The sequence below is a fragment of the Phalaenopsis equestris genome, unplaced genomic scaffold (assembly GCF_001263595.1).
Source record: "Phalaenopsis equestris unplaced genomic scaffold, ASM126359v1 Scaffold000088, whole genome shotgun sequence".
In the NCBI taxonomy this organism is placed as follows: Eukaryota; Viridiplantae; Streptophyta; class Magnoliopsida; order Asparagales; family Orchidaceae; genus Phalaenopsis; species Phalaenopsis equestris.
This window is the reverse complement of record NW_018164530.1, coordinates 1368422-1388860: the sequence shown is the minus strand read 5'-3', so window position 1 is coordinate 1388860 and position 20439 is coordinate 1368422. Positions and strand designations below refer to the sequence as shown.

General features: G+C 34.9%; 1 protein-coding gene across 1 annotated transcript in view; it reads right to left on the bottom strand.

Moving 5' to 3' along the window:
• LOC110019966 overlaps positions 1-4626 on the bottom strand; it is a 23186-nt gene extending 18560 nt beyond the window's left edge. The window contains exons 1-2 of the mRNA XM_020717880.1: positions 4441-4626; positions 3455-3512 (exon numbers count right to left, since the gene is read on the bottom strand). The gene's annotated coding sequence lies outside the window, so the exon portion shown is untranslated. The remainder of the gene's footprint in view (positions 1-3454; positions 3513-4440) is intronic.
• Between the last annotated feature and the right edge of the window lie 15813 nt (positions 4627-20439).

Below are 20439 nucleotides of genomic sequence, written 5' to 3'. Positions count from 1 at the left end.
TATATATTAATAGATAACTAGGAGGGGGAAACCCCCTCCCATTGAGCTTTAAAACCAGCCCCCTTGGAACGGTCGGCGTAAACAGCAACAAGGTTGAATGGATTTTGCGCTCTCCAGCCAGTTCAACATTGCAGCCCTCTAGAGCACTGCATCACCTGTATCCTACATAAAGAAGAACCAAAACCAAGAAAAAAGCATAAAAAAGACAAAATGAAAGAAAAAACGTAAGAAAAATCACATCAAAGAATAAGAGAAGAAAAGGAGGAGGAAGTAGGGGAGAAAAGAAAAGTAATAGGGGAAGAAAATTAAAAGAAAGAAGAAAAACAGAAGAAGAAAAGGAGAAGAAGAAGAAAAAGAGAAGAGAGAAAATGGAGAAAGGGAAAGAAAGTAGATAAGTAAAGAGTAAGTATTTTTATTTAAATTTGTTTTTTTGTATTTTTTTAATTAATCGACTTCTAACTAGTGTGATTGGTTTCAATACTTGTATGAGGAGAAGTATGGTGAGATTTTAAAAAATAAATAAATATTTTCAAGGCATTTGATTCAAAGAAGTAAATTATTAAGTGGGTAAAATGTATAAATTTTAATAGAAGAGTCAATTTTTTTTAATCTTTTGCATTTATATATATGCATAAATTAGATTGATAATTGTTGAAAATTTTTCATATTAGGAATTCATTTTTGCATCTTACAACTCATGCAATAATAATCACATAATTTTCTTAATATAAACACACAAGAAGATGCATTTTAATTATACAAACATTTTATCACTTAGAGACACTGTTAACTTGAAACAGCTCATATTTATAGCTTTCTCATTTGCATATAGAGTTATTCAACAAATTTAAAAAAAAAAATCACGAGTTTATATAAGTGTTCATTGAGGAATATATGTTGAGCATCAGAAATATCATGTCATCGGCATAAGGCTAACAAATGATATATTTATGATACCTACACATTTGAGATTAAAGGATATGCAATTGAGGCAAAAGGATCATTAATATAATTCAATAGGGATAATGTTAGGTCTTACCTTAGCTCCATTAAAGTTGATAATGTAATCTCTGAGTTAAGTTTATATCATATGTTATATAGTGTGGGTTTTCAATGCATTATCTTTTAATGATCAATAAACACAACCAATCGTATAAGAAACATTCTAAAGCAAAATAAATCAATACAAAAATAATATTTAGTCAAATGAACGATTGAGGTAATAAAATCAATCTCTAGGTAAATAGATATTTGGCTGACACAAATTTATTTTGAACAATATATATAAAATCGCGTTGATTTCTCCATGGCATTCTAATGTAAATTTTTATGTATTTACAATTAAATTTTAACAATCATAATAATGTGTTAATCATATATACAACATTTTACGATTATGTTCATTCCTGATCTACACACGTATAGCCTTTTTTTCAGTATTTGAGTTATATATTAGATTTATTTCTCTTGTTGAGCCTAATAACTCATTATAATGTTATAAGTATATTTATAGAACTAAGAAAAAAAAAAGACTCAATAGAATATATATAATTTTATAATTATATTTCACTATGTTGTTAATATAATATAAGAAAATTTTAAGGTTAGACATCAGATGAAGTTTATGTTTTTTGTTAAGAAATTTCACTATGTTTTCAATGCTCCATATATTATACTTACATAAAATATTTTAAATTACATCCGCTTGATTTAAATTATTTGATTTTTTATGTGTAATTCCGACAGAATTTAGACGATTGAGTTTATCTTTCACTCTAGCTTGATGCGTCTAATGCTATAAATGATATATTAAAAGTATATTTAGTTAGCCTAATCACACCCACCTTTATTACATCACACGTCAATTTGGTTGTCGTAGGCCATGATAATCAAATCGCTATATAATCAACTAAAAATCACTAGGTTCTATGAAATCATGCACAGTGATAATGTTTGTAAAAATGCATTAAAGTTCACGAAAGAGAATGTGGTAGAGTGTTGAAACTAGGGCGTGAATATGCACGAAAGCATAAGTAAGGAGCTGCAAAAGTATGTCATGATATAGCAACAAAGCTGTTCAATCTCAAAACCAAGTGTGATTTCAAGAGAATGGCTAAATACATGTAAGAAAATATTATGGATGAAAATATAAGAAATGTGTAAGCACTTGTGCGATAAGCAAATAGGCTACATTCTCTCACTGCTAATTTTTGAGAGAATAATCACTTTGAAAACTATCACCAAGTACATTATACTTAAGAACAATAACAGCTACAACAAGCTTTTATCGCACTAAGTGAATCTTTTTTTCTCCATTATATCTTATTGAGTGTCATATTTTCATTTAATTCTCATAGATTGATATTATTTTAATACAACAAGCCTAAGCCTTTTTAGATTTCTCTCTATCTTTCTTACCATAAGTCAAATTTAAAACATCTAATCTCTTGCCTCTACCTTTCTTATCATTTTTTATTCAAAAACCACTCCATGTTATAACCTGGCCCAAAAGTTTAGAATTATCAAAGCAAGAACAGACAATTAGAATGCAAAAAAAAAATTTAACTAACATTAATGAGAATTTACAAACACATATCTCAAATCACAAAATAGCTAAATAAATTTAGAAGCTATGTTAAAAAATTCTCCATCAAATATATTAAACTTAACACTTTTTTCAAATGCGATTGATGCATAAATTTAATTACAATACCAATCTTTTGTTGTCCCTCGTTGACAATAAATAAATTATCTTTTATCATTCATTTAATTTAAAAAGGATTTAACAGAAAAATATTCAACTATTTCGTGAGTTAAATAAATTAGGGACTAAATATATTTTTAAAAGTATAGTAATACAAGTTTAAAAATCAATATGCATGTCAATTTTAATTTTTAAATCAAAAATATTTTTTATTCATAAATGCATTTGTATCAAACTATTTTTCGTTTATTTTTATCATTTTTTAATTCTTTATAAAATACATTTGTCATAGAAGCTTGTTCTAAAATATATTTTTAAGATACAAACATCCCAATAATTATTTCTAGATCTACCTATAAGAATAGAAAATCGTTTCATGGAGTACAAGCATCCATAGCTAGTATCACAAAATGATGACTCCATGAAACATGCACATTCAAAATATTTTTACTCAATATATTTTCATGTAACATGCACATTCAAAATATTTTTACTCAATATATTTTTTCATTTCTCTCATATGATAATTAATATAAATTTTCATATAAAATACTCATTAGCATTTTAAATGTGTAAATTATATATGTCGATATGTACACGTTGTGCAAACAAATGTGGAAGTCATTTTAACAAATACTTTTGTGGGGTAATAATATTACAAAACATATAAGTAAATGAGTTAAATCAATCAAAGCACCAAAATTTAGAGAAACCAACTTCATTGCTGAAGAATTATATATATTTACTCACTTTATTCTGAAGAGTAGCCTCTTTCTCTCTTTGGAAGTCACTTTCTTTGATGAAATACCTACAATGCAGTACACATGATTAATATACAAAAATAACTTACTTTTTTGTTTATTAAATTTATTTAATATGTCTTTCCCGCTTCCAAGTTAATTGTTATGTTTCTTCACCTTTCTAACTTAGCCATTTACTAGTACATTTTTTAAACTAATTTTATGCGCTCTATTTCAAATCTTATTACTTATGCTCAACTTAAAATTAAATTTAATTAGCTTAATGTAAATTTTTATATTTACCTTCTCTTCTTATTAAATTTTAAACTAATTAATACAAATAAGCCTCGTTATTTCTGTATTTTAAGGAAATTGCTTATCTTCTTTATTTAGAATAAAGCCTAATTTGATAGAAATTCTCTTGTTTCTTTTCCTCTCACATCAAACGTTAACATAGTTATTTTTCACTTAGATTTATATATATTTATAACAGTTAAATTTAAGATTCCTAGTTTTCTTAAAACATATAGTTACAATTTAAATCAATCTAATGGAATCATGGCTCTACTAGTGCTGAAATTATTTTCATAATACAAATTTATAAGCTTTTAAATTTATTACTTACCACTTCTTTAATTCATAAAATAATATGCATTTGAAAATGAAACATAATCCAAACTAAAATTTTTTGAATTTAAACGAATTCCCGCATTTCAGATTTATGAAATAACGTTGGGATTATATACATAAAACAATGCCATTTTCTTTTCTTTTGTGAGCATTCCAAAATTTCAAGCCAGACAAAACATAGGATTTTCCTTAAATATAAAAATGATTTGACTTGACGGCTTTATAAGATAAAAATAGTAACTGAAATTCACCTCTGGGCTTAAATTAGAATTACAGTTTAGAAACTGAATGGGAAAACCTAACAGAAATCTGTCTTGCGCGATAACAGGGAAGAAAATTTATGGATTTCGGCGTGGAAAATTATACCTAAAACGACTTTTGGTCACGCACGGTTTCTAGCGCGCACGCGGATGCTCCGCTCGTTCGCGACTTCCTCGCGCGATCGCACGATCGTGTTCTTTCGCTGCTTCGATCGCGCGCACCTGCTTGGTTTCTTGTTCGCTTCTCCCTCCCACTTCTTAATAGCCGTGCTAACTGCCTAATAGGTCGGATTTTTTTTTTTTTTCCTTACACCTGTTTAATAGGTGTCATTAGATTATGTAGTTGTTTTTTCTTTTTTTAAGATATATTTAAATGAAATTATAAATATTTATTATATTAATTTGTTTTTATAATGTTAATCAATAATAATTATTATTATTATTATTATATTTTTTTATGGAAAATATAAATATTTTCAAAGTTATACTAAAAGAGTTTGCATTAAAATTTAATTTTTTATGCCAGGTGTCTTATTATAAATATTAGCATGTATTAAGGATAATTCGACATGGGTGAATTCAATAACATTTACCCCCACAATACTCTAATGTCATTCGTGGATATTGCTCTTACCTCCTTTAAGATCGGGTTTTTTGTGCTAATGATATCGGAGTTAACCCAAACCACAACCAAACAATAAAATTTATTGCTTAATTCAAAAGTAATAATGACGAATTATCAACATAAAATAACATGAACATGTAAACAGCAAGTAACGATGATGACGCTGTAAAATAAGAAAGAATGCATCTCAAAGCACATAAATGACTCTCTAAAGGAGGGAGGCAAGCCTGGGAGGAAAGGATGTGACGTTGGTGTTGGAGGGTGGATAACAACATGTGGCAAGGCGCGGGATGGCGACCTGCTAGGAGGAGGCTGGCAGCAAGTGGTTGCAACGTAAAAGGGAGTAAGAGGTAGTGGGGACTGAACAGCCGTGGGAAACGTCGGTGGGGGACTGGATAGCAGCAAGAACAAGCCCTGGAGAGTCTGGAATCAACAAGGATAGGCCCCAGGGGGCTGGCAGTAACAGGAACATGACCGGAAGGCCAGTGCGGCTGTTGGAATGATACTAGAAGCACGAACAACAACAAGAAGAGGGGCTGGAAGGGTTGTGCAATGGTTGAAAGGAGCCTGGAGGGTTGGACGACAGCGAAATACAGGAAGGTTGTGTCGTACGGGAGATGGCAGCGAGTATATGGAGAGGAATATAAAAGGATAACTATCCCTGCAGGATTGAGTTAAAACTGGAGCACCCCTCAAACCATTGTAGAAGATCACCACCTCGGATGAGTTACAGTCAGAGCACCTCCTCACCTTCGGATACAACCCTAGAAGGGAAAACAACCTCGACGGTTGGCTTGGACAAAAATCTCAAAAAATCTAGAAGACAAAAAATAACATAGTTATAATAGGTGTTAGTAGTTAAAATATGAAGGAAATAAAAAAAGGCAGGAAATATAAGAGGAAGGAATAAAAATAGGAAAGGGAATATTCTCTCCCTTTGGGCGATAAGTCCCTCAGGCCGAGAAACTACAATACTATAGCAGCTGAAGTATCGTGTTCCGGTAAGCACCTAGGTCAATCTCCCTAGAATTGGGGGAGCTTCTACTTAATTTGTCAAAGCTTCGGGGTCCTCAAAGTATAAATTCAAGTCGATGACATTGAATGCAGCGAAAAACTTGCAACCTCTTGCCTAGTTCATCTTGAAGATGTTGTCATTCCACAATATGTCTTAATATAATAAACATCCATTCTTTTTTGGCACATTATGAGCTGAAGATGTATATAGATGTCGGTTTTCACATTGTAACTCTTGAGCTCGTAATTCTAAAACCATCTTCATCCACTTATAATACTCGAGAGAATATAGCTGATGAATAAATGTGTGAGTAGAAATCAACTCTGGGATGAAATTTGTAATTGGTTGCACCAATCTCACTATAAACCATTCAGAGGAGACATCTTCTTCTTCTTCATTGATAGGACCTAGATCCCATTGAAGAATTTTCTTCCTCTGCAAGCTTCTAAGATAAATTTCAAAATCAGATTTCATCCCTCCTGTCTAGACTTCTAATGATGGGTATCTTGTTGAACTAAATCTAACATCTAAAAACTTTGTGTAATCTTCTCGACGTAGCATAAAAGGGCCCCCTTTTTAATGTGTTGGACCTCCCTCGGTAGGGCCAACTCAAGAATGAGTCTATAGATCTGAATGGTTTGAATTTCTCTTATTTGGGGTTGTCATGCCTCTATTCTCAGTTTCTCAAACTCAAGATTACATTGAACACTCAACGTCAATTCACTTGGAGTTTCTCATATGGGCTCAGTTGGAATTATGTGCATCTTTTCCTCCTCAGTTGGAAACTGGACCTTCTCCGGTGTGTCATTATCCAATTTTTCAAGAACGTCAAACTTAGTGAAATAGATCACCTTCTGTTAGTGCATTCAGATTCAACATACCCAAATCCATGGTACTTGCAACACTTTTTGTTTGGGAAAGATTTAGGAATGCAAATTGGTTTCACCTGTTCTCCACAATGACTCAGGTTTCCCTCTGAAGGGTTCAACTTGGATGTTCTTTTATACCTTAAGGTGGAGTGCTGGTTTAAGACATGATGGCAACTCAGTGATGTGGTCCCTCCCGAACCTTTTATTTATAGGAAGCTGGTAGAAACTAGCATTAGATCTCTTACTTCACCTTCGAATTTTCTTGTTCTTCTTACAATGGCTCTTCTTCAGGTTTCTTCTGAAACTAGATTCCAAAACATCGTGGTCGGTCTTCCACATCACAAAATTCCTCACTATGGGATGGATTCAAACACTCATCTCTTGCTCCCCTTCAATTTTCTAGATTTTGGTCGAGGGTGATCTTTCCCTGGGTTTCATACTCAATATCTACAAGCCTCCACCAAAGTCAACGGATCACTCGTTGTATCTTGTCCTGGTAGACTCGTGCATGTATCTCCTTAGTGGCATGGCTAGGGTTTGGAGTGGGAGGTGAAAGAGAGTGTATGAGCCTAATTGATGGTGTGGGAAATTTAATTTGGGGTTATTGATTTTGAAAATCAGCAAAGGGAATTTAAGGTTAGATCAAATTTGGCAATGATTTGGTGGTCGATAAGATTTTTTGTTTTTTTTTTTGGTAGAGGTGTCTTATGTAGGGGTGAATGCTTTTGGTAGAGGTGTCTTATGTAGGGGTGAATGCTAGGAAACTATAGCATAGGAATAGGGTTGGATTAGCTCTGATACCAAATGATATCAAAGTTAACCCAAAGCGCGACCAAACGACAAATTTTATTGTTGAACTTAAAAGTGACAACAATGAATTTTCAACATAAACAACACAAACATGTAAAAAGCAAGTAATGATGATGATGATGCAAAATAAGAAAAAAATATAACACAAAAAACACAAAATGTCTCCCCATATGAGGGCAACAGGACCGGGAGGGAAGGAAGCAACGACGGTGCTAGAGGGTGGATAATAATAGGTGGCAGCGGTGATGGATGGTGCAGGAGAGCTGATAGCAAGTAGTTGTGGTGTATAAGGGATTAGAAGAGGTGGCAGGGGACTGAACAACTGCAGATAGTGTTGGTGGGGGACTGAACAATAATAGGGACTTTTGACTAGGACTTGAGAGCAATAGGAACATGCCTTAGAGGGGCTGATGACAGCAAAAACTAGCCCAAAAGGGCTGGCGATAGCAAAGACAAGGGTTGGGGGGTTTGCGGTAACAGAAACAAGACTGAAAGGCTGGTGTGGCTACTGGAAGGTGATTGGAAGCATAGATAATAGGAAGAAGAGTGTGCTAGAAGGTCTGTGCAATGGTTAGAAGAAGCCTGTAGGGTTAGACGGCTGCAAAATACAGAAAAGTTGGGGCATATGGGAGATGACATCGATCAGGGGGAGGCAAATATGGAAGGATAACTATCTCTATTGAATCGAGTTACAGTAGGGAACCCTCAAACCGATTGAGAAGACCATCATCTGGACAAGTTGTAGCCGGAGCACCTCCTACTTTTGGGTACAACCCTATAAGGGAAAACATCCCTGACGGCTGGCTTGGACAAAAATATGAAAATCTGAAAGAAGAACTGAACCATAAGATAACAAACAACATATTTATAATAGATACTAATAGTTAGAATTAGAAGGAAATAAAATTAGAAAGGGAATAAAAAAGGCAATGAATAGAAGATGAAGAAATAGAAATAGAAAAGGAATAGAAATAAGCAAGGACTAAAACTAGGAAAGGAAGGTATGTGACAAATTTGGAAAAAAAATATCCTTTCCATTCATGCCTTGCTTATTTAACAACAAATTTAATAACTTAAAAACCAAAAAGCTCTTCAAGAAACAAACCCTCAAAGAGAATCCGAACCCCATGGCCACTAGATGACTCAAGAGGTTGAATGAGTTGAGGAGTCTCCATATAAGGATAGTGTTGGGTTTACACAAATGGTTCAGACCATAAGAGGGCAAATGGAAATCTACTGCTTGGTGGAGAATGCATTCTCTCTACTTATCAACAATTTTGAGCCACCCTCAGAAGTCCAAGGTTCCATCATTGGAATCATACAAGGTCAGAGTGGTATGAACAATCACATTGCATCATTTAAATCAGCTATATGCCCGCTCAAAATTTCCTACGCATTGAAGTGTTGATTGTTCTATACCACACTGAGAGATTAAGCCCTCGTGTGGTTTAATGACCTCCCGACATGAAATATTATTTTGTTCACAAAGTTTCAGAAATTGTTCACATGGTAGTTTGTTAGTGCCTAAAAGCCCCACAAGGACTCACAGGCCTTTTGTTGGAAGTATGAATGCCCCATCCCACGATTATGTTTGTTAAAGCGGATTCGCCACCCATGGGGAATCTGTACAATGACGCTTTAATGGTTACGATGATGATTAATGTTATCAAGTAGTTAGTATTTTAGTTGATATGGGCAACTCGAGAAAAATATTGTTCAAATCAGCCATTGAAAAAATGCATATATCAGTTGACCATCTTGTTGCGTTGAGCGGTCTGCTAGAAGGGTTTTCCGACGAATTAAAAGAGAACCTAAGGATAATCAAGTTATCAACCTCCTGGGAAGAAGGTGATAGCCAAATCACTAACGTTAAGAACTTTCATGTGGTTGATGCACCACCCACTTACATCATATTTTTCAATTGTTCATTACTTTATAACTTATGAGTCTTGGTCTCCATTTACCACGCGATGGTAAAGTTTCCGTATGATGGGGAGATAGTTACCATTTGACATAATCTAGAGAAATCCAGGACATGTTATCTCTGGGCGGTTGGTATTGTGGACCAAGAAATGTTCAACCTCCAAAACTAACAAGATGGGGGGTCTCAAAACTAATAAAACTACGATTGACATCCCTAATGCCCTTGAAGAACCCGATAATTTTTTTTTGAAATTAATGAGATTTTTAATGTAGGGCGCTAGAAAGTATTGATCTAGGTTCTCCAAAAGCATTAGGGCATTTTTGGCAGGTTACTAACTCAAATGTTAAGCATCTAATAGTCGTAGCATGCCACCGCCTCAACGCCAATTTAGTCACCCAACAAATAATGTAGAAGAAGAAAACTTCAGCCATAAATTTGATCAAGATGATGTACAAAGAAGCACAAAAAGCTCAAGAAGATGGGCTACATTGGAGAGATGAAGTACTCGTCATGAGTTTCTAACGCAATTATGGTGCATAAGTCAAATGGATAGTGATGGATGTGCATAGATTTGATGAATTTAAAATTTGTCTGCCCCAAGGATGACTACCCTCTACCGAGGATTGATGCACTAGTATATTTTATAGTTAGTCATTTAGCCATAAGCTCCCTGGACACTTTCTTCAATTACCATCAAATTGAGATGCGCCCATCTGACGTAGAAAAGAGTGCATTCATAATGAACGAATACATATATTGTTAATGCCCTTTGAGTTAAAAATTATTGGGGTTACCTACCAGCGTATGATGGATTTAATTTTTACTAAAAAAAGAAAAAAATATTGAATTTTATGTCAGTGATGTCTTAGTTAAAAGTAAATCGACCAAGCAACAAATAAACATATAAATAAATTTTTTTAATGAGTCATCAGTTTGTCCATCGTCGTATGTTTTTCTTTTTCAAATAATTCTTTCCTCTGGATCATGTGAATGATCATGAGAAGAGAGGAACTGGAGAAGACAGACATACGATGAAGATGATAAATAAGAGAAAGAACATAGAGAGCCTATGTGCGATAAAACTCACAAGGATATGTCAATTATGTCTGCCCAAACAAGATCAGATGGAAGCACCCTGGACCAATACATGCGAAAAAATGTCCTACGTGGACTACCTACAACCAGAGATTCACGTGTGTTTACTTGTTCTAGGTCTAGAGTGCTCTCAATGGAACACATCCCACTTGGTTAATTACATATTGGAGGTTATCCAATAATACTCTTGATTTAAATGATTTTTTCTTACTTTAGGAGTGACGACTAGCACAAAGATATCAAATGACGATTATTTTGCATGTGAATGCTCCAATGCTTTCAAACCTTTCGCTAGATTACATGGTAGAGATTAAGTCTCTCATGATCTCACAAAGGTAGCAGACTCATCAACATACGGAGTTTGCGAAATAACCAAGATATTTGAACGAGAATCTAGTTTGTCAAAGCACAACTGGGTCATAAGGGCTAAGGACAAATCGTCGTATTCCAAATGGGTGACAACTCATCAGTAGTCGGGCCGTCAAAATATTACCAACGAAGGCAAAATGAGTGACAAGGTTCAACATGGATAGTCAAAGGAGGGAGGAATAATCCATAGAAGGCAGAGATAGATGGGTCATGGTACCACAGAGCTGTCATTCCATGCTACTAAGACTCTAAGTCTACTTGGTCGTGAAGGCAGTCAACTCAACACGTCCAGAGATCCCCGGCCAGCAATTCGTGAATTCCATCATCCATGGAAAGCTTGGTAGCTCTAAGGTCAAAAGAATGAAACTATATACTTCGACTATCAGGTGGAGTTCAATAGGTAGGACTTATACCAACCAAAATGATAAGGATGTCGCTGAAGAGAGAGGAGAGGGGAGGTTCAAATACAAAGCTAGAAAAGCTCCAAACAAAAGGACTTACACTTCATGTGGGTTAGAGAGCCTTCTAATGACCTACACACACTAGAAAACCACCTAAATAGAAATTCATGTTGGGTCATTTGGGTTGGAGAAGCACAAGGGCTCTTCCTTGAGACATGTAAATGATGCAATTATCTAGAACAGACCTTAGATATCATGGAGACCCTCTTAATTATGACTTGGGTATGATTCATGCTATGCAGTCCATTTAAAATATGGCCCAAAAGCTATGTAGGAAAGTAAAAGTAGGTTTTGAAAAATGCTGACAATTTTTAATCCAAAAATTTTATATTATCTTAATCTTTTATTATTAAGATTTTGAGTGAAAATTAATAATTTTAAGGTTCTCAATGAGCCTAAATTATAATTTTCACGATATCACGAGTAAACTAGAAAGAAAAAAGAAAGTAAAAGTAGTCCAAGATACATAAAAGAGGACAGTGTCGCTGGGTCAGTGCATATCCTAGACGTCACGACCTTAGTGTTGCGATCCCTGGGCCTTTCGGGAAAATGGTTTTTATTGAGCTTTTTTGGGCTTCTAGGCACTCAGGACTGGTGCCCAGGCACCAAAAACTAGCGTCAGATTCCAGGGGCTCGGTTTTGACCATCCAGGAGGGCATTTTCGGTGCCTAAGCTCCATGGGCTACCGCTTAGGCGTCGATCTAGCCTGAAAATACTATTCTTCGTGTAGATCATCCGATGAATTGTTTATTCAATCCATGAGCTATGAGAGACCAAAAATTACTGAAATACAACCCATTAACTTCAAAAATATGTATTTTTATAATTATTTATTAGAAAAATTGCCATTAAAGGTCGCTTTATAACACGATGCGAGTAGGGTGTTCCAAACCCTAATTTTTTTTTCTGGTTGACCATATGAAGGTTCTCATCGATCCCAAAGCCACAAAAACTTGTGTATCACTAGAATATGGCCTTATAACTCATAAATAAATATTTCATGGGTTCCAAAATGGGGTTTTTGGTGTTGAAGTATGCCCCGGACCCTAGCGGTAGTAAAATCGATTTGAACATAAATTTCTCCAAACAGTGCCTGGGGACTCCTGATGACTACCCTTGGCCTCAAAAGAGTCTGGATTGATGGAGTTAGTTCTCTCAACATAAGAACAAATGTAAAACATGTCTAAAGTCAAGGCTAAACCCCACTTTATGGTGAATTTTCCGCAGTGTGCATAGGAGCGCTCTGTTACTTCTCTTGACGTCAGGGAGGCTCTAAATGAATACAAAGGGACCTATAAACACTAGGATAGACATCAAACATGTCCAATGTCCTAAATAGGCTCTATCAAAGGTGAATTCTTCCATATAAGGATGAATCATTGCAGACTTGGGTTTTGTGTTCGAACACGTACCAGAGGTCTCAGATTGGTGTCTTGAGCCTCAGATGTTATGAATGAGTCGTGAATCATCCTGAGCCAATCATGTGAACATCTTACCAACTTGACATCAAAAATTGATGCAAACTGAAACATTATAAGCGCTCATAAAATATAATATGAAATTAAATCTACTAAAATTTACAATCAGAGCATCAACTAAAATTTTCCAAGGATATCTCCTGATGCCCGAAGGAATAAAGGTCAGCCCAAAAAAGGTAAGAGTTCTATTGAATATGTATTCTCCTCAAAATGATAAGGAAGTGCAATAGATGACATGTTAGATGACAACACTCAACCGGTTCATTTCAAAAATGTGCGACAAATGTGCAACATTCTTCAATACATTGAGGAAAGCTAAAAGCTTTGAATGGTCGACAAAATATGAGCAAGCATTTCAAAGTCTAAAGCATTGGAGCTGAGAAAATAATTACTCATTTAATACACTAGCTAGGTCCTCAAAGATTCTGAGTTTATGTATCTTATTATGGAAAAGTTCACATTTGCTATAATTGTCTCTACTTGTTGACTCGAGTTGTATTTCCAAATGTATCTGATTAGACTTTCCACATTGATAGAACCTCAAATTAAATAAGCGCTAAAATCATAATGACACTAAGTGGTTCAATCGGAGAATATTTTTATCACTTGGTCGTCCTCGTGTTTGAGGTCGCCAACAATCAATCAGGGTACAAAGCACTAATAGTTGGTTTATGCCTAGATCTTCAGATATGTGTCTGACACCTTCTACTAAAGTTATATTTGCAATTGGTGATAAACCAAGTAAATGGATAATTCAATGCTAGGGTTGAGATGATGATCAAATACTTGAACAAGCAAATTATGAAGATTAAAAAGTTCAAAAACTTCAAGATTGAGCATGTCAGTCAGAAAGAAAATCAAGTAGCATACTCTCTATCAAAGAATATTTGTTTGGAGAATGAATGCCCTAAAGGCTTATCTAACCGACCATTAAGGAACTAGAGGCCATAGAGGTAGAAGCATAAAGTACAAAGAGTTGGATGGATCCCTTCATCCAATATCTAGAGAGATGGAAGATCTTGAAAGAAATAACTGATCAAAGAAGATTTAAGTTTAAAGTTGCACTATATGTCATCATTGAAGTTAAAATTTATCCAAGGTCAACCACTTCATTACTCTTAAGACGTGTCAAATAAAATGGTATGAAAGAAATTCTTTGGGAGATACACTCTAGGGAATATGGAAGTCATTCCGGAAGAAATACCTTAACAAATTGTGTTCAGAGGCAATACTACTTCTGATCGATGCATAAGAATTTGCAAGGAGATGCATGTAGTGTCAGAAATATGCTCCATTACAACATCGATCAGACTAAAAGTTGTAGATGATTGACAGACTCAAACCTTTTTCCAGTTGGGGGGTCTTATCATCCTCGGGTTGTTTCTCCCTTCAAAGGGCCAACAAAAGTTCCTTTTTAATCACTACAGACAATGTTTCAAAATGGATAGAAGAAAAAACACCCAAATTAATGCAGACGTTGTTTAAAACTTCGTTTGAACATATATTATCTATCAAAAAGTCTTACCCCCGAAGCTTTTCATAACAATGAAACACAGTTCACTGATCAAAAGGTTAAAAATTTCTACCAATGTCAGGGGATTAACCTAAAATTTGCATATGTAGATCATCTTCGGACAAACAGGTAAGCAGAGACTGCTAACAAGATAATTTTAAATTTACTTAGGAAGAAGGTTGAAGGAGCAACTGAAAATTGGATGACTTACTTCTATTCGTCATATGGACCGTTCAGACCACACCTTCATTCATGACTGGGAAAACACCCTACATGCTTTTTCTGTGATATATAATTAATGTTGTCGTTCGAGTGCAACCACAACAGTTAGAGAGTTGTCACAACTACCTACTTTGACAAAGAGAATCTCATTGACCCACAAGAGGCAAATGGTGAAGGAATGATTCTCACTCTCTACAAAAAGAAGTAAATTGATTGATTGCTCGACACTATAATAAGAATGTCAGAGAAAATACATTCATGCTTGGTGAACTGGTTCTGAAGAAAGTCTGCCCAACAACGAGAGTGCCAGTCAACAAACTTGACTAGATTTGGACTGGTCCATTTGAAGAAAGTCTGCCCAACAACGAGAGTGCAATCAGTCAACAAACTTGACTAGATTTGGACTGGTCCATTTATTATTATTAAAAAAGTTTCCTTAGGAGGATACGGGTTGAAGTCGTGTACCAGAAAAAAGATTCATCAAACATGGAGCTTAAATGATTCTAAAAACACTTTCCCTTAAACTAATTACGTTGTACCGACATAAAAGAAATATAAGTAGAGTTTTATGTGTTTAATACTTCTATTTTTTTTTTTTTCACATAATGTTGAGAAAAAACATTGGATAGTAGAGTTTTATGTGTTTAATACTTCTAATTTTTTTTTATTTTTTTCACATAATGTTGAGAAAAAACATTGGATAATCATGCGGTTGTGACCCCAGCTTTAAAAAACACTCAGGGAACCTAGAAGTTTGATGCACCTCGCATCAAAATAACACTCGGGGAACTAAAATACTCTAAAATGCCTTCCACTATAAGTGTTTAGATGCTAGGTCAAGAAACCTCTCAAATTTGAGTTTGCAATTTTTGAAACCAGTATCAATAAAGCTTCACAAAAGGTTTTGAGAAAATCACCTTAGAAAGGTATCGACGACTACTCCCCCTATGAGGTGTAGTTTGACCTTGAGTCTGGTCAAACAATTAAAAACTTATGTCCACCTAAAAGATGACACCTAAATCAAACTGATTTTATGTGTGTTATTCAAACAATTAATAAAAATATTAAACAACTAATTGCGACACCACGATGTCCAATTAGTATACACAAACAAAATCAACGTTCAACGCTCGAGCAACAAAAGTTAAGACTTGAGTTGATCAAAGAATTTCTTAAAGCAACTAAAGAGTGATGGATGAAGTAAATTTAGTAAAAAAAATACAACACAAGTAAAAACAACCGAGAAGTCATTTCAATCATAAAATTATTTGACTGCATGTATTAACAAATTTCTTTTCATGTACATTGATTCGATTAGATGTTTGAAAGAAAAAAAAAACACCAAAGTTTAGGAGTCATCGGGTCAAGTATTGGACATTCCATCATGCACCACATTATCACTCTCAAACTTCTCTTTGTGTTTCAAAGCCAAAGGAGCATTAAAACTTTTTTTGAACTCATAAAGGTCAAATTATTTGAGACCAAAAATCCCAACTCTTATGAATTGGTCGATCGCCACCCTCTTAGCCTCTTTCAAATGAATAACTTGAATATCAAGAACTCTCCGACCATTTTCATTGTATCCATATGCTCTGACAATTCATCATTTTCTTCTTGGATATTAGACACTGATACACTTAAAATATATAGTGTTTTTATACACCAGACACTGATACACTTAAAATATATAGTTTTTTTATACACATTTGTACACTTATTTTGAGATATTTTGCTTTAATGAAATATATTTGTGTGTTTTTCTTCCAGGTACAATCAGATGAATGAAAAATGTTAAAAGGAGTGCAAAAGGGTCAAATTTGGAGCAAAAAAGAAGAAATGTGCAAAAATGAACTGGGGCGCCTAAGCACCCACTGGGGCGCCTAAGAATGAACTGGGGCGCCTAAGCACCCAAGACTGACGCATAAGCACCAGAGGAGCAGCACCTAAGCGCCAGAAACCCCAAATTTAAGCGCCAAAAGTAGTCATGAGATGATTATTTAATTTAGACGGATTTTTTAGGAGGTGTTTGAAGCAACCCTTAGTAAAAAAGTGGGAAATAGCCCATGGACACGCCCATGGACACAAAAACCATGGACACAAAAATTCATTCAATTGGCTTTTGAGGAGGCAACTTATAGAAGATTCATTGAATGGAGACACCTTTTTTAAAATACACCAAGACACCCTTTGAATTTTTATAAGAAAAGACTTAGATTTTCCAAGAGAAAATCCAACTACCCATCAAATTTACAACCATCATCCTTCTAAGTCGTCGCCGCCGCAACCAACCACTTTTCTTTTTTATTTTATTTGGAGTGTTTAGTTTGTATTGTGAGTGAAGGAAGAGAATTTAAAGAAACTTCAAGACATTTTGTGGAAAGGATTTGAGATAAGTATTTATCATTGTGATTACACTTGGTTTTAATTTAAATTTATTATTTTTGTGCATGATTTCTACTTTTAAACTCATGTGTGGTTGTGTTTTCTCCATGGATTCTGAGTAGTTTTGTTTATATTTTTCCTTAAAATGATAAGTGATTAAATTTTAAAAAAAAGATGTGGGAAGTATTATACTTCAATGTTGGAAGAAGTTGTGATGATTCAAAACCTTGCACTTCATTTACTTCTTGATTTGGCCAATTAAGATGTTAAAATATGTTGTAAGAACATGTAAGATCTGAGATGATTTTGTCTCAGTCAACAAATGGCTAGAATCACATATTGATTTCATGAATGAGAATGTAGTTCACGGGGTTGAGTGCAAATAAATAGGGAAATAAAATATTCAATGGTGTAGAATTAGAGGACTTTAGAGTGATAGACTAAAGCTCCAAATTTGATTTATAATTTTAGGTTTTAATACGAGATGTTAGCCCCCAAGTGGAGGGAGAAGAGAGAACTCTAGAGTGAGAGCTAATATCTTCCATGCCTAGCCGGTCTTCAAGACTATTCAAACTATGGGTTAGCCAATGTTCATTATAACATCTCTAGTAAGGGTAAAGAATATTATTGTCCTTATTTGGCACAACACATTTAGCATATTCCACAATAGAATTTCTCTACTTATTACTGATTCATGATAAGGAAAAAAAATATTTTCATTATATTACCTTCATCTCGCAAGTATAAACTTGCAAGTACTTAGTTAAATTAATTAATTGCTTACTTTATTTTCATAAACTAAAAAATTATAAAAAGAATTGAATTTACATTTCTATTTTAGCATCTTAAGTTTGAGTAATAAATATTTTGTTAAGTAGGTTTTTTTCATCTAAAATTTCTGAATTCCTAAAAAAAACATATAGCAATCTTGCATGTGGGTTCGATATTCGGGACTTAATCAGAAATTTTTATATTGCTTGATACCAATATGTATACTTGTGCAGTATCCCATATTTAAAATTGAAATTGTAATCTTATTTGTTTCATAGTGGAAAACTTACCTAGCTTTTACTTTGGATCAAGTTTTTTTGACTTTGTTACAAATTAATAATAACTATTAAGGAAGTTAAAGTATATAATCACATAAATCACATTTTACATCTATATAAAAAGTCGGGATCAAAGTTTTACACCCACTCAAACGTTATCTCCAACTCCATCTCAACGCCTTACAGTCAAGCCTCAACCATAAATGCCTAGTTTTTTTATCACTTTATCCAACACTTTGAACTATTTAGCTTTTGCCTCAAGTTTCAAGACCTTGTCCCTCATGTTCAGATAAAGGGAATACAAATAATGTTTTGCGACGATATCGAGCAGCCAATATTGATCGTCCATGTGACATATCTTCACAGGCCAGAGATTTTTTGAAAGTTTCTTAAGGCTCACTAACAGACTCCAATGATCAAGTTTCAAAACCATTCTCTTTTGATGCTTATTAATGTAAAACTATAGTCCACACTAAGGAATTCATTTGTTCATTTCTATTGTAATGAACTCCAATGATCTTTGTCTCCCCTTCATTTATTTTCGGGAGACTAGGGAAGAGAAGCATCAAAATCTGGAGTCGGAGCCTTGCCTTTCCTCTGACGTTGTTCATCAGCCTCTTTAACTTGCACAAGATCCTTCTCTTTCGAGCTTTCTTCAAAGCCTTATGCCTCAACTAAATCAGTTGGCACAATTGGAGATTGCAAAGAGGGTTGGCTGACCTCCCATATTTCAATAAACAAAACAAAACCTGTGGAAGACTGTCAGGACACTCTTTATGTTGATGGACGCTTAGAGGACTCCCCAGCCTCTATTCTAAGGATGGTGGGAGTTGACTCCTATTAACAGTGTTCACCTGAAGCCCATAAGTTCATAAAAAAAGTTTTTCGTTCGATCAAAATTAACTCACTGGTAACTTTGTTTTGAATAACAACTACAGTCTTGGAGATAGTGGATTAATTCCAAACTTGGGTTATCCCGCCTGTTCGGTCGACCTCCTCTTCTTCCTTGACCTCTCCTCTCCTATATGAAATGAATCACCCTTCTTCTTCCTCAGTTCTTTTCTCAACAGGCGATCAACCTTTTCAAACTGCCTTTTCTCCTCTGCCTCGTTGGAGGCAACCCACAACTCAATTGCCATTCGACCCAACTTGGCAGGGTTGAGCAACTGATTCACTATCAAGGGATTGGTATATTGGATTGTCAACATATGCTTGTGCATGACAGTCAACACAAGCACTTAAAGCTATGGATGAAGCCCTTTTCTTGTAAGGCCCTCCGGTCAGTCTGGTAACAATAACCCAATTCTCACATGCACCACGAAGGAATCAAAGCTTCCAGTCCTTGATCTTTTTTTCCAAATCGATCAGATGAAACTTCTGAGTTGAGTCAAAACATATAGGAAAACAACTCCTACGACCATAAAATCTCCATCCAACTTAAGTAAATAACAAATGTCATCACCGCTGTAATCGTATTTGGTTTGATTTGGGCGGAGATGACTCCGTAATGATTTAGTATTGATCTGATATTTGGGCAAAATGAATTTGGGCAAAATGACAATTGAAGCCCGCATCATAACTGGTCTTGATAGAAGATCAAGTTATCCCCCAAGTAGACAATCCCCCTTACCTCCTGCTCCATCCGCTCGAGCACGATGTTTGAGTCATATACACAAGTTTCATCCAATAAATATGCATCAAACGATACCGGTATTGATATCTAGTTCACTAGAACCAAGCCAAACAACTGTAGAGAATACTTGAAGGTCATAAGAGCTCTAAATGAAAACAAACCAAAGAGAAGGAAAAGTGGAAAATGAAAAAGCACAATTTCATCTTTCTGTTAAACCATATGTGTAGGGTCTCAAGGGAATTCAAAATGCCTCGATTCCGTACCTGAAACTTTGGAAATCCACACCAAATAGATATGAAAAAAAAAATAAAAATAAATGATGACAATTTTAAAAAAATTGCAAAAAATTAAATTTTAATTATGACATAAAGTATTTTGTATATGGTTCTTCGGCCGCCTACGGTAACACCAGGCCCGACTCATAAGACTCGAGTACAACACACACCCTCCAAACTTAAAATTTTTATATACCCTCTTTCTTCACTCAAACTCAGCAGTTGGAACTGGTCTGGACCTTGATCAACTATGTCAGGAGATTGACCACCTCTGCCCAGAGCATCCCTAAATTAACTTATAGGATCTCCAACTCCTCCTTCAAGTTTGCTATTACTGCCTCCTTTGAAGACCAACCTCTCAAGCTAAGGAGTCCACCGTCTCGTC